General features: G+C 29.6%; 1 protein-coding gene across 1 annotated transcript in view; it reads left to right on the top strand.

Moving 5' to 3' along the window:
* Window positions 1–15,710, top strand: part of LOC143228489 (tudor domain-containing protein 3-like) — a 44,372-nt gene that overhangs the window by 19,143 nt on the left and 9,519 nt on the right. The gene's annotated exons all lie outside the window — the stretch shown is intronic.

Below are 15,710 nucleotides of genomic sequence, written 5' to 3'. Positions count from 1 at the left end.
TAACATTATGAGTAAGACACCTAGAGTTTCTATCTGTTATACACAATATAACATTATGAGTAAGACACCTAGAGTTTCTATCTGTTATACACAATATAACATTATGAGTAAGACACCTAGTGTTTCTATCTGTTATACACAATATAACATTATGAGTAAGACACCTAGAGTTTCTCTCTGTTATACACAATATAACATTATGAGTAAGACACCTAGAGTTTCTATCTGTTATACACAATATAACATTATGAGTAAGACACCTAGTGTTTCTATCTGTTATACACAATATAACATTATGAGTAAGACACCTAGAGTTTCTCTCTGGTATACACAATATAACATTATGAGTAAGACACCTAGTGTTTCTATCTGTTATACACAATATAACATTATGAGTAAGACACCTAGAGTTTCTATCTGTTATACACAATATAACATTATGAGTAAGACACCTAGAGTTTCTCTCTGTTATACACAATATAACATTATGAGTAAGACACCTAGTGTTTCTATCTGTTATACACAATATAACATTATGAGTAAGACACCTAGAGTTTCTCTCTCTTATACACAATATAACATTATGAGTAAGACACCTAGTGTTTTTATCTGTTATACACAATATAACATTATGAGTAAGACACCTAGAGTTTCTCTCTCTTATACACAATATAACATTATGAGTAAGACACCTAGTGTTTCTATCTGTTATACACAATATAACATTATGAGTAAGACACCTAGAGTTTCTATCTGTTATACACAATATAACATTATGAGTAAGACACCTAGTGTTTCTATCTGTTATACACAATATAACATTATGAGTAAGACACCTAGAGTTCCTGTTATACACAATATAACATTATGAGTAAGACACCTAGAGTTTCTCTCTCTTATACACAATATAACATTATGAGTAAGACACCTAGTGTTTCTATCTGTTATACACAATATAACATTGAGTAAGACACCTAGTGTTTCTATCTGTTATACACAATATAACATTATGAGTAAGACACCTAGAGTTTCTATCTCTCATACACAATATAACATTATGAGTAAGACACCTAGTGTTTCTATCTGTTATACACAATATAACATTATGAGTAAGACACCTAGAGTTTCTCTCTCTTATACACAATATAACATTATGAGTAAGAAATCTAGTGTTTCTATCTGTTATACACAATATAACATTATGAGTAAGACACCTAGAGTTTCTATCTGTTATACACAATATAGGATTATGAGTAAGACACCTAGAGTTTCTATCTGTTATACACAATATAACATTATGAGTAAGACACCTAGAGTTTCTATTTGTTATACACAATATAACATTATGAGTAAGACACCTAGAGTTTCTTTTATATACACAATATAACATTATGAGTAAGACACCTAGAGTTTCTATCTGTTATACACAATATAACATTGAGTAAGACACCTAGAGTTTCTATCTGTTATACACAATATAACATTATGAGTAAGACACCTAGAGTTTCTATCTGTTATACACAATATAACATTATGAGTAAGACACCTAGAGTTTCTATCTGTTATACACAACATAACATTATGAGTAAGACACCTAGAGTTTCTCTTATATACACAATATAACATTATGAGTAAGACACCTAGAGTTTCTATCTGTTATACACAATATAACATTATGAGTAAGACACCTAGAGTTTCTATCTGTTATACACAATATAACATTATGAGTAAGACACCTAGAGTTTCTATCTGTTATACACAATATAACATTATGAGTAAGACACCTAGAGTTTCTCTCTCTTATACACAATATAACATTATGAGTAAGAAACCTAGTGTTTCTATCTGTTATACACAATATAACATTATGAGTAAGACACCTAGAGTTTCTATCTGTTATACACAATATAACATTATGAGTAAGACACCTAGAGTTTCTATCTGTTATACACAATATAACATTATGAGTAAGACACCTAGAGTTTCTATCTGTTATACACAATATAACATTATGAGTAAGACACCTAGAGTTTCTCTCTGTTATACACAATATAACATTATGAGTAAGACACCTAGAGTTTCTATCTGTTATACACAATATAACATTATGAGTAAGACACCTAGAGTTTCTATCTGTTATACACAATATAACATTATGAGTAAGACACCTAGAGTTTCTATCTGTTATACACAATATAACATTATGAGTAAGACACCTAGAGTTTCTATCTGTTATACACAATATAACATTATGAGTAAGACACCTAGAGTTTCTATCTGTTATACACAATATAACATTATGAGTAAGACACCTAGAGTTTCTATCTGTTATACACAATATAACATTATGAGTAAGACACCTAGAGTTTCTATCTGTTATACACAATATAACATTATGAGTAAGACACCTAGAGTTTCTGTCTGTTATACACAATATAACATTATGAGTAAGACACCTAGAGTTTCTATCTGTTATACACAATATAACATTATGAGTAAGACACCTAGAGTTTCTATCTGTTATACACAATATAACATTATGAGTAAGACACCTAGAGTTTCTATCTGTTATACACAATATAACATTATGAGTAAGACACCTAGAGTTTCTATCTGTTATACACAATATAACATTGAGTAAGACACCTAGAGTTTCTATCTGTTATACACAATATAACATTATGAGTAAGACACCTAGTGTTTCTATCTGTTATACACAATATAACATTATGAGTAAGACACCTAGAGTTTCTCTCTGTTATACACAATATAACATTATGAGTAAGACACCTAGTGTTTCTATCTGTTATACACAATATAACATTATGAGTAAGACACCTAGTGTTTCTATCTGTTATACACAATATAACATTATGAGTAAGACACCTAGAGTTTCTATCTGTTATACACAATATAACATTATGAGTAAGACACCTAGTGTTTCTATCTGTTATACACAATATAACATTATGAGTAAGACACCTAGAGTTTCTCTCTGTTATACACAATATAACATTATGAGTAAGACACCTAGTGTTTCTATCTGTTATACACAATATAACATTATGAGTAAGACACCTAGAGTTTCTATCTGTTATACACAATATAACATTATGAGTAAGACACCTAGAGTTTCTATCTGTTATACACAATATAACATTATGAGTAAGACACCTAGTGTTTCTATCTGTTATACACAATATAACATTATGAGTAAGACACCTAGAGTTTCTCTCTCTTATACACAATATAACATTATGAGTAAGACACCTAGTGTTTCTCTCTGTTATACACAATATAACATTATGAGTAAGACACCTAGAGTTTCTATCTGTTATACACAATATAACATTATGAGTAAGACACCTAGAGTTTCTATCTGTTATACACAATATAACATTGAGTAAGACACCTAGAGTTTCTATCTGTTATACACAATATAACATTATGAGTAAGACACCTAGAGTTTCTTATATACACAATATAACATTACGAGTAAGACACCTAGAGTTTCTATCTGTTATACACAATATAACATTATGAGTAAGACACCCAGAGTTTCTCTCTGTTATACACAATATAACATTGAGTAAGACACCTAGAGTTTCTATCTGTTATACACAATATAACATTATGAGTAAGACACCTAGTGTTTCTATCTGTTATACACAATATAACATTATGAGTAAGACACCTAGAGTTTCTATCTGTTATACACAATATAACATTGAGTAAGACACCTAGAGTTTCTATCTGTTATACACAATATAACATATGAGTAAGACACCTAGAGTTTCTATCTGTTATACACAATATAACATTATGAGTAAGACACCTAGAGTTTCTATCTGTTATACACAATATAACATTATGAGTAAGACACCTAGTGTTTCTATCTGTTATACACAATATAACATTATGAGTAAGACACCTAGAGTTTCTATCTGTTATACACAATATAACATTATGAGTAAGACACCTAGTGTTTCTATCTGTTATACACAATATAACATTATGAGTAAGACACCTAGAGTTTCTATCTGTTATACACAATATAACATTATGAGTAAGACACCTAGAGTTTCTTTTATATACACAATATAACATTATGAGTAAGACACCTAGAGTTTCTATCTGTTATACACAATATAACATTATGAGTAAGACACCTAGAGTTTCTATCTGTTATACACAATATAACATTATGAGTAAGACACCTAGAGTTTCTCTCTGTTATACACAATATAACATTATGAGTAAGACACGTAGTGTTTCTATCTGTTATACACAATATAACATTGAGTAAGACACCTAGTGTTTCTATCTGTTATACACAATATAACATTATGAGTAAGACACCTAGAGTTTCTATCTCTTATACACAATATAACATTATGAGTAAGACACCTAGAGTTTCTCTCTCTTATACACAATATAACATTATGAGTAAGACACCTAGTGTTTCTATCTGTTATACACAATATAACATTATGAGTAAGACACCTAGAGTTTCTATCTGTTATACACAATATAACATTATGAGTAAGACACCTAGAGTTTCTATCTGTTATACACAATATAACATTATGAGTAAGACACCTAGAGTTTCTCTTATATACACAATATAACATTATGAGTAAGACACCTAGAGTTTCTATCTGTTATACACAATATAACATTATGAGTAAGACACCTAGAGTTTCTATCTGTTATACACAATATAACATTATGAGTAAGACACCTAGAGTTTCTATCTGTTATACACAATATAACATTATGAGTAAGACACCTAGAGTTTCTCTTATATACACAATATAACATTATGAGTAAGACACCTAGAGTTTCTCTCTGTTATACACAATATAACATTATGAGTAAGACACCTAGAGTTTCTATCTGTTATACACAATATAACATTATGAGTAAGACACCTAGAGTTTCTATCTGTTATACACAATATAACATTATGAGTAAGACACCTAGAGTTTCTATCTGTTATACACAATATAACATTATGAGTAAGACACCTAGTGTTTCTATCTGTTATACACAATATAACATTATGAGTAAGACACCAAGAGTTTCTATCTGTTATACACAATATAACATTATGAGTAAGACACCTAGAGTTTCTTTTATATACACAATATAACATTATGAGTAAGACACCTCGAGTTTCTATCTGTTATACACAATATAACATTATGAGTAAGACACCTAGAGTTTCTATCTGTTATACACAATATAACATTATGAGTAAGACACCTAGAGTTTCTATCTGTTATACACAATATAACATTATGAGTAAGACACCTAGAGTTTCTATCTGTTATACACAATATAACATTGAGTAAGACACCAAGAGTTTCTCTTATATACACAATATAACATTATGAGTAAGACACCTAGAGTTTCTATCTGTTATACACAATATAACATTACGAGTAAGACACCTAGAGTTTCTATCTGTTATACACAATATAACATTACGAGTAAGACACCTAGAGTTATCTGTTATACACAATATAACATTATGAGTAAGACACCTAGAGTTTCTATCTGTTATACACAATATAACATTATGAGTAAGACACCTAGAGTTTCTCTCTGTTATACACAATATAACATTATGAGTAAGACACCTAGTGTTTCTATCTGTTATACACAATATAACATTATGAGTAAGACACCTAGAGTTTCTCTCTTTTATACACAATATAACATTATGAGTAAGACACCTAGTGTTTCTATCTGTTATACACAATATAACATTATGAGTAAGACACCTAGAGTTTCTATCTGTTATACACAATATAGCATTATGAGTAAGACACCTAGAGTTTCTATCTGTTATACACAATATAACATTATGAGTAAGACACCTAGAGTTTCTATCTGTTATACACAATATAACATTATGAGTAAGACACCTAGAGTTTCTCTTATATACACAATATAACATTATGAGTAAGACACCTAGAGTTTCTATCTGTTATACACAATATAACATTATGAGTAAGACACCTAGAGTTTCTATCTGTTATACACAATATAACATTATGAGTAAGACACCTAGAGTTTCTATCTGTTATACACAATATAACATTATGAGTAAGACACCTAGAGTTTCTCTTATATACACAATATAACATTATGAGTAAGACACCTAGAGTTTCTATCTGTTATACACAATATAACATTATGAGTAAGACACCTAGAGTTTCTATCTGTTATACACAATATAACATTATGAGTAAGACACCTAGAGTTTCTCTCTGTTATACACAATATAACATTATGAGTAAGACACCTAGAGTTTCTCTCTGTTATACACAATATAACATTATGAGTAAGACACCTAGAGTTTCTATCTGTTATACACAATATAACATTATGAGTAAGACACCTAGAGTTTCTATCTGTTATACACAATATAACATTATGAGTAAGACACCTAGTGTTTCTATCTGTTATACACAATATAACATTATGAGTAAGACACCTAGAGTTTCTCTTTGTTATACACAGTATAACATTATGAGTAAGACACCTAGAGTTTCTATCTGTTATACACAATATAACATTATGAGTAAGACACCTAGTGTTTCTATCTGTTATACACAATATAACATTATGAGTAAGACACCTAGAGTTTCTCTCTGTTATACACAATATAACATTGAGTAAGACACCTAGTGTTTCTATCTGTTATACACAATATAACATTATGAGTAAGACACCTAGAGTTTCTATCTGTTATACACAATATAACATTATGAGTAAGACACCTAGAGTTTCTCTCTGTTATACACAATATAACATTATGAGTAAGACACTTAGTGTTTCTATCTGTTATACACAATATAACATTATGAGTAAGACACCTAGAGTTTCTCTCTCTTATACACAATATAACATTATGAGTAAGACACCTAGTGTTTTTATCTGTTATACACAATATAACATTATGAGTAAGACACCTAGAGTTTCTCTCTCTTATACACAATATGACATTATGAGTAAGACACCTAGTGTTTCTATCTGTTATACACAATATAACATTATGAGTAAGACACCTAGAGTTTCTATCTGTTATACACAATATAACATTATGAGTAAGACACCTAGTGTTTCTATCTGTTATACACAATATAACATTATGAGTAAGACACCTAAGAGTTTCTCTGTTACACACAATATAACATTATGAGTAAGACACCTAGAGTTTCTCTCTCTTATACACAATATAACATTATGAGTAAGACACCTAGTGTTTCTATCTGTTATACACAATATAACATTGAGTAAGACACCTAGTGTTTCTATCTGTTATACACAATATAACATTATGAGTAAGACACCTAGAGTTTCTATCTCTTATACACAATATAACATTATGAGTAAGACACCTAGTGTTTCTATCTGTTATACACAATATAACATTATGAGTAAGACACCTAGAGTTTCTCTCTCTTATACACAATATAACATTATGAGTAAGACACCTAGTGTTTCTATCTGTTATACACAATATAACATTATGAGTAAGACACCTAGAGTTTCTATCTGTTATACACAATATAACATTATGAGTAAGACACCTAGAGTTTCTATCTGTTATACACAATATAACATTATGAGTAAGACACCTAGAGTTTCTATCTGTTATACACAATATAACATTATGAGTAAGACACCTAGAGTTTCTATCTGTTATACACAATATAACATTATGAGTAAGACACCTAGAGTTTCTATCTGTTATACACAATATAACATTATGAGTAAGACACCTAGAGTTTCTATCTGTTATACACAATATAACATTATGAGTAAGACACCTAGAGTTTCTATCTGTTATACACAATATAACATTGAGTAAGACACCTAGAGTTTCTATCTGTTATACACAATATAACATTATGAGTAAGACACCTAGAGTTTCTATCTGTTATACACAATATAACATTATGAGTAAGACACCTAGAGTTTCTCTCTATATACACAATATAACATTATGAGTAAGACACCTAGAGTTTCTATCTGTTATACACAATATAACTTTATGAGTAAGACACCTAGAGTTTCTATCTGTTATACACAATATAACATTATGAGTAAGACACCTAGTGTTTCTATCTGTTATACACAATATAACATTATGAGTAAGACACCTAGAGTTTCTCTTTGTTATACACAGTATAACATTATGAGTAAGACACCTAGAGTTTCTATCTGTTATACACAATATAACATTATGAGTAAGACACCTAGAGTTTCTCTTATATACACAATATAACATTATGAGTAAGACACCTAGAGTTTCTCTTATATACACATTATAACATTATGAGTAAGACACCTAGAGTTTCTATCTGTTATACACAATATAACTTTATGAGTAAGACACCTAGAGTTTCTATCTGTTATACACAATATAACATTATGAGTAAGACACCTAGTGTTTCTATCTGTTATACACAATATAACATTATGAGTAAGACACCTAGAGTTTCTCTTTGTTATACACAGTATAACATTATGAGTAAGACACCTAGAGTTTCTATCTGTTATACACAATATAACATTATGAGTAAGACACCTAGTGTTTCTATCTGTTATACACAATATAACATTATGAGTAAGACACCTAGAGTTTCTCTCTGTTATACACAATATAACATTATGAGTAAGACACCTAGTGTTTCTATCTGTTATACACAATATAACATTATGAGTAAGACACCTAGAGTTTCTATCTGTTATACACAATATAACATTATGAGTAAGACACCTAGAGTTTCTCTCTGTTATACACAATATAACATTATGAGTAAGACACCTAGTGTTTCTATCTGTTATACACAATATAACATTATGAGTAAGACACCTAGAGTTTCTCTCTCTTATACACAATATAACATTATGAGTAAGACACCTAGTGTTTCTATCTGTTATACACAATATAACATTATGAGTAAGACACCTAGAGTTTCTCTCTCTTATACACAATATAACATTATGAGTAAGACACCTAGTGTTTCTATCTGTTATACACAATATAACATTATGAGTAAGACACCTGGAATTTCTATCTGTTATACACAATATAACATTATGAGTAAGACACCTAGTGTTTCTATCTGTTATACACAATATAACATTATGAGTAAGACACCAAGAGTTCCTGTTACACACAATATAACATTATGAGTAAGACACCTAGAGTTTCTCTCTCTTATACACAATATAACATTATGAGTAAGACACCTAGTGTTTCTATCTGTTATACACAATATAACATTATGAGTAAGACACCTAGTGTTTCTATCTGTTATACACAATATAACATTATGAGTAACATACCTAGAGTTTCTATCTCTTATACACAATATAACATTATGAGTAAGACACCTAGTGTTTCTATCTGTTATACACAATATAACATTATGAGTAAGACACCTAGAGTTTCTCTCTCTTATACACAATATAACATTATGAGTAAGAAACCTAGTGTTTCTATCTGTTATACACAATATAACATTATGAGTAAGACACCTAGAGTTTCTATCTGTTATACACAATATAACATTATGAGTAAGACACCTAGAGTTTCTATCTGTTATACACAATATAACATTACGAGTAAGACACCTAGTTTCTATCTGTTATACACAATATAACATTATAGTAAGACACCTAGAGTTATACACAATATAACATTATGAGTAAGACACCTAGAGTTTCTATCTGTTATACACAATATAACATTGAGTAAGACACCTAGAGTTTCTATCTGTTATACACAATATAACATTATGAGTAAGACACCTAGAGTTTCTATCTGTTATACACAATATAACATTATGAGTAAGACACCTAGAGTTTCTATCTGTTATACACAATATAACATTATGAGTAAGACACCTAGAGTTTCTCTTATATACACAATATAACATTATGAGTAAGACACCTAGAGTTTCTATCTGTTATACACAATATAACATTATGAGTAAGACACCTAGAGTTTCTATCTGTTATACACAATATAACATTATGAGTAAGACACCTAGAGTTTCTATCTGTTATACACAATATAACATTATGAGTAAGACACCTAGAGTTTCTCTCTTTTATACACAATATAACATTATGAGTAAGACACCTAGTGTTTCTATCTGTTATACACAATATAACATTATGAGTAAGACACCTAGAGTTTCTATCTGTTATACACAATATAACATTATGAGTAAGACACCTAGAGTTTCTATCTGTTATACACAATATAACATTATGAGTAAGACACCTAGAGTTTCTATCTGTTATACACAATATAACATTATGAGTAAGACACCTAGAGTTTCTATCTGTTATACACAATATAACATTATGAGTAAGAAACCTAGTGTTTCTCTTATATACACAATATAACATTATGAGTAAGACACCTAGAGTTTCTATCTGTTATACACAATATAACATTACGAGTAAGACACCTAGAGTTTCTATCTGTTATACACAATATAACATTACGAATAAGACACCTAGAGTTTCTATCTGTTATACACAATATAACATTATGAGTAAGACACCTAGAGTTTCTCTCTCTTATACACAATATAACATTATGGGTAAGACACCTAGAGTTTCTCTCTCTTATACACAATATAACATTATGGGTAAGACACCTAGAGTTTCTCTCTCTTATACACAATATAACATTATGAGTAAGACACCTAGTGTTTCTATCTGTTATACACAATATAACATTATGAGTAAGACACCTAGAGTTTTCTCTCTTATACACAATATAACATTATGAGTAAGACACCTAGAGTTTCTCTCTCTTATACACAATATAACATTATGAGTAAGACACCTAGTGTTTCTATCTGTTATACACAATATAACATTATGAGTAAGACACCTAGCGTTTCTCTCTCTTATACACAATATAACATTATGAGTAAGACACCTAGAGTTTCTATCTGTTATACACAATATAACATTATGAGTAAGACACCTAGAGTTTCTCTCTCTTATACACAATATAACATTATGGGTAAGACACCTAGAGTTTCTCTCTCTTATACACAATATAACATTATGAGTAAGACACCTAGTGTTTCTATCTGTTATACACAATATAACATTATGAGTAAGACACCTAGAGTTTCTCTCTGTTATACACAATATAACATTATGAGTAAGACACCTAGAGTTTCTCTTATATACACATTATAACATTATGAGTAAGACACCTAGAGTTTCTATCTGTTATACACAATATAACATTATGAGTAAGACACCTAGAGTTTCTATCTGTTATACACAATATAACATTATGAGTAAGACACCTAGTGTTTCTATCTGTTATACACAATATAACATTATGAGTAAGACACCTAGAGTTTCTATCTGTTATACACAATATAACATTATGAGTAAGACACCTAGAGTTTCTATCTGTTATACACAATATAACATTGAGTAAGACACCTAGTGTTTCTATCTGTTATACACAATATAACATTATGAGTAAGACACCTAGAGTTTCTATCTGTTATACACAATATAACATTGAGTAAGACACCTAGAGTTTCTATCTGTTATACACAATATAACATTATGAGTAAGACACCTAGAGTTTCTCTCTCTTATACACAATATAACATTATGAGTAAGACACCTAGTGTTTCTATCTGTTATACACAATATAACATTATAAGTAAGACATCTAGTGTTTCTATCTGTTATACACAATATAACATTATGAGTAAGACACCTAGAGTTTCTCTCTGTTATACACAATATAACATTATGAGTAAGACACCTAGTGTTTCTATCTATTATACACAATATAACATTATGAGTAAGACACCTAGAGTTTCTATCTGTTATACACAATATAACATTATGAGTAAGACACCTAGAGTTTCTATCTGTTATACACAATATAACATTATGAGTAAGACACCTAGAGTTTCTATCTGTTATACACAATATAACATTATGAGTAAGACACCTAGTGTTTCTATCTGTTATACACAATATAACATTATGAGTAAGACACCTAGAGTTTCTCTCTGGTATACACAATATAACATTATGAGTAAGACACCTAGTGTTTCTATCTGTTATACACAATATAACATTATGAGTAAGACACCTAGAGTTTCTATCTGTTATACACAATATAACATTATGAGTAAGACACCTAGAGTTTCTATCTGTTATACACAATATAACATTATGAGTAAGACACCTAGTGTTTCTATCTGTTATACACAATATAACATTATGAGTAAGACACCTAGAGTTTCTCTCTCTTATACACAATATAACATTATGAGTAAGACACCTAGTGTTTCTATCTGTTATACACAATATAACATTATGAGTAAGACACCTAGAGTTTCTATCTGTTATACACAATATAACATTATGAGTAAGACACCTAGAGTTTCTATCTGTTATACACAATATAACATTATGAGTAAGACACCTAGAGTTTCTATCTGTTATACACAATATAACATTATGAGTAAGACACCTAGAGTTTCTCTCTGTTATACACAATATAACATTATGAGTAAGACACCTAGAGTTTCTATCTGTTATACACAATATAACATTATGAGTAAGACACCTAGAGTTTCTATCTGTTATACACAATATAACATTATGAGTAAGACACCTAGAGTTTCTATCTGTTATACACAATATAACATTATGAGTAAGACACCTAGAGTTTCTATCTGTTATACACAATATAACATTATGAGTAAGACACCTAGAGTTTCTATCTGTTATTCACAATATAACATTATGAGTAAGACACCTAGTGTTTCTATGTGTTATACACAATATAACATTATGAGTAAGACACCTAGTGTTTCTATCTGTTATACACAATATAACATTATGAGTAAGACACCTAGAGTTTCTATCTGTTATACACAATATAACATTATGAGTAAGACACCTAGTGTTTCTATCTGTTATACACAATATAACATTATGAGTAAGACACCTAGAGTTTCTCTCTGTTATACACAATATAACATTGAGTAAGACATTTAGTGTTTCTATCTGTTATACACAATATAACATGAGTAAGACACCTAGAGTTTCTCTCTGTTATACACAATATAACATTGAGTAAGACACCTAATGTTTCTATCTGTTATACACAATATAGCATTGATTAAGACACCTAGTGTTTCTATCTGTTATACACAATATAACATTATGAGTAAGACACCTAGTGTTTCTATCTGTTATACACAATATAACATTATGAGTAAGACACCTAGTGTTTCTATCTGTTATACACAATATAACATTATGAGTAACATACCTAGAGTTTCTATCTCTTATACACAATATAACATTATGAGTAAGACACCTAGAGTTTCTATCTGTTATACACAATATAACATTGAGTAAGACACCTAGTGTTTCTATCTGTTATACACAATATAACATTGAGTAAGACACCTAGAGTTTCTCTCTGTTATACACAATATAACATTATGAGTAAGACACCTAGAGTTTCTATCTGTTATACACAATATAACATTATGAGTAAGACACCTAGAGTTTCTATCTGTTATACACAATATAACATTATGAGTAAGACACCTAGAGTTTCTATCTGTTATACACAATATAACATTATGAGTAAGACACCTAGAGTTTCTCTCTGTTATACACAATATAACATTATGAGTAAGACACCTAGAGTTTCTCTCTTTTATACACAATATAACATTATGAGTAAGACACCTAGAGTTTCTCTGTTATACACAATATAACATTATGAGTAAGACACCTAGTGTTTCTATCTGTTATACACAATATAACATTATGAGTAAGACACCTAGTGTTTCTATCTGTTATACACAATATAACATTATGAGTAAGACACCTAGTGTTTCTATATGTTATACACAATATAACATTATGAGTAAGACACCTAGAGTTTCTATCTGTTATACACAATATAACATTATGAGTAAGACACCTAGAGTTTCTATCTGTTATACACAATATAACATTATGAGTAAGACACCTAGAGTTTCTATCTGACACAATATAACATTATGAGTAAGACACCTAGAGTTTCTATCTGTTATACACAATATAACATTATGAGTAAGACACCTAGAGTTTCTATCTGTTATACACAATATAACATTATGAGTAAGACACCTAGAGTTTCTATCTGTTATACACAATATAACATTATGAGTAAGACACCAAGAGTTTCTATCTGTTATACACAATATAACATTATGAGTTAGGAAGAAGTATGAACTTGTACGATTGAAGCTATAAAGATTATGATCTGCCTGAGAAATTACAATATTATAGTTAGTAATGTACATTGAATTCATATTTACTGGATGGGTGGTGAATAAAATAAGAGAATAGGTGATTCCTGGAGAAAATGTCACATTTCTCACTTTTGGAGAAATTCAGAATTTTATTCAGTATTGCATTATAAAATTAAAAACTTAAAACTTATATCCTATTAAATTATGGATTTTTAGCTAAGAATTTATGTTATACTAATTGGTGTAACATTAATAAAAAGTAGTTTAACTAAATTTTGAATAGAAATAACTGGCACCACGTGATGACAGGGTTGGATAAGAACCTGTGTATGCAGAGCTGAAACTAAAAATTCTAGTCATTACTACAACAAAAAAATCCATTTTCTTCTTCCAAACTTAAAGTTTAAGCCTGTACAAGATTTTGTAATTTATCAGTAGAGCAATGTTGCACCAACAATACATTTCTTATCAAGGATAAACTGTTATCATGTAGTCCTGAGCTGCTACTTTTATAAATTGTTATCGTAGTCCTGAACTGGTACTTTAATAAAGTCCTGAACTGGTACTTTAATCTGTTATCATGTAGTCCTGAACTGGTACTTTAATAAACTGTTATCATGTAGTCCTGAACTGGTACTTTAATAAACTGTTATACTTTAATAAATTGTTATCGTGTAGTCCTGAACTGGTACTTTAATAAACTGTTATCATGTAGTCCTGAACTGGTACTTTAATAAACTGTTATCATGTAGTCCTGAACTGGTACTTTAATAAACTGTTATCATGTAGTCCTGAACTTTAATAAACTTTAATAAACTGTACTTTATCTGTTATCATGTAGTCCTGAACTGGTACTTTAATAAACTGTTATCATGTAGTCCTGAACTGGTACTTTAATAAACTGTTATCATGTAGTCCTGAACTGGTACTTTAATAAACTGTTATCATGTAGTCCTGAACTGGTACTTTAATAAATTATCGTAGTCCTGAACTGGTACTTTAATAAACTGTTATCATGTAGTCCTGAACTAGTACTTTAATAAACTGTTATCATGTAGTCCTGAACTGGTACTTTAATAAATTATCGTGTAGTCCTGAACTGGTACTTTAATAAATTATTGTGTAGTTTTGAACTGGTACTTTAATTAACTGTTATCATGTAGTCCTGAACTAGTACTTTAATAAACTGTTATCATGTAGTCCTGAACTGGTACTTTAATAAACTGTTATCATGTAGTCCTGAACTGGTACTTTAATAAACTGTTATCATGTAGTCCTGAACTGGTACTTTAATAAACTGTTATCATGTAGTTCTCAACTGGTACTTTAATAAACTGTTATCATGTAGTCCTGAACTGGTACTTTAAT

This window comes from Tachypleus tridentatus, chromosome 10 (assembly GCF_004210375.1).
Source record: "Tachypleus tridentatus isolate NWPU-2018 chromosome 10, ASM421037v1, whole genome shotgun sequence".
NCBI lineage: Eukaryota > Metazoa > Arthropoda > Merostomata > Xiphosura > Limulidae > Tachypleus > Tachypleus tridentatus.
Note: the sequence above shows the minus strand (reverse complement) of the source record. Positions and strands in the feature narration are given on the sequence as shown.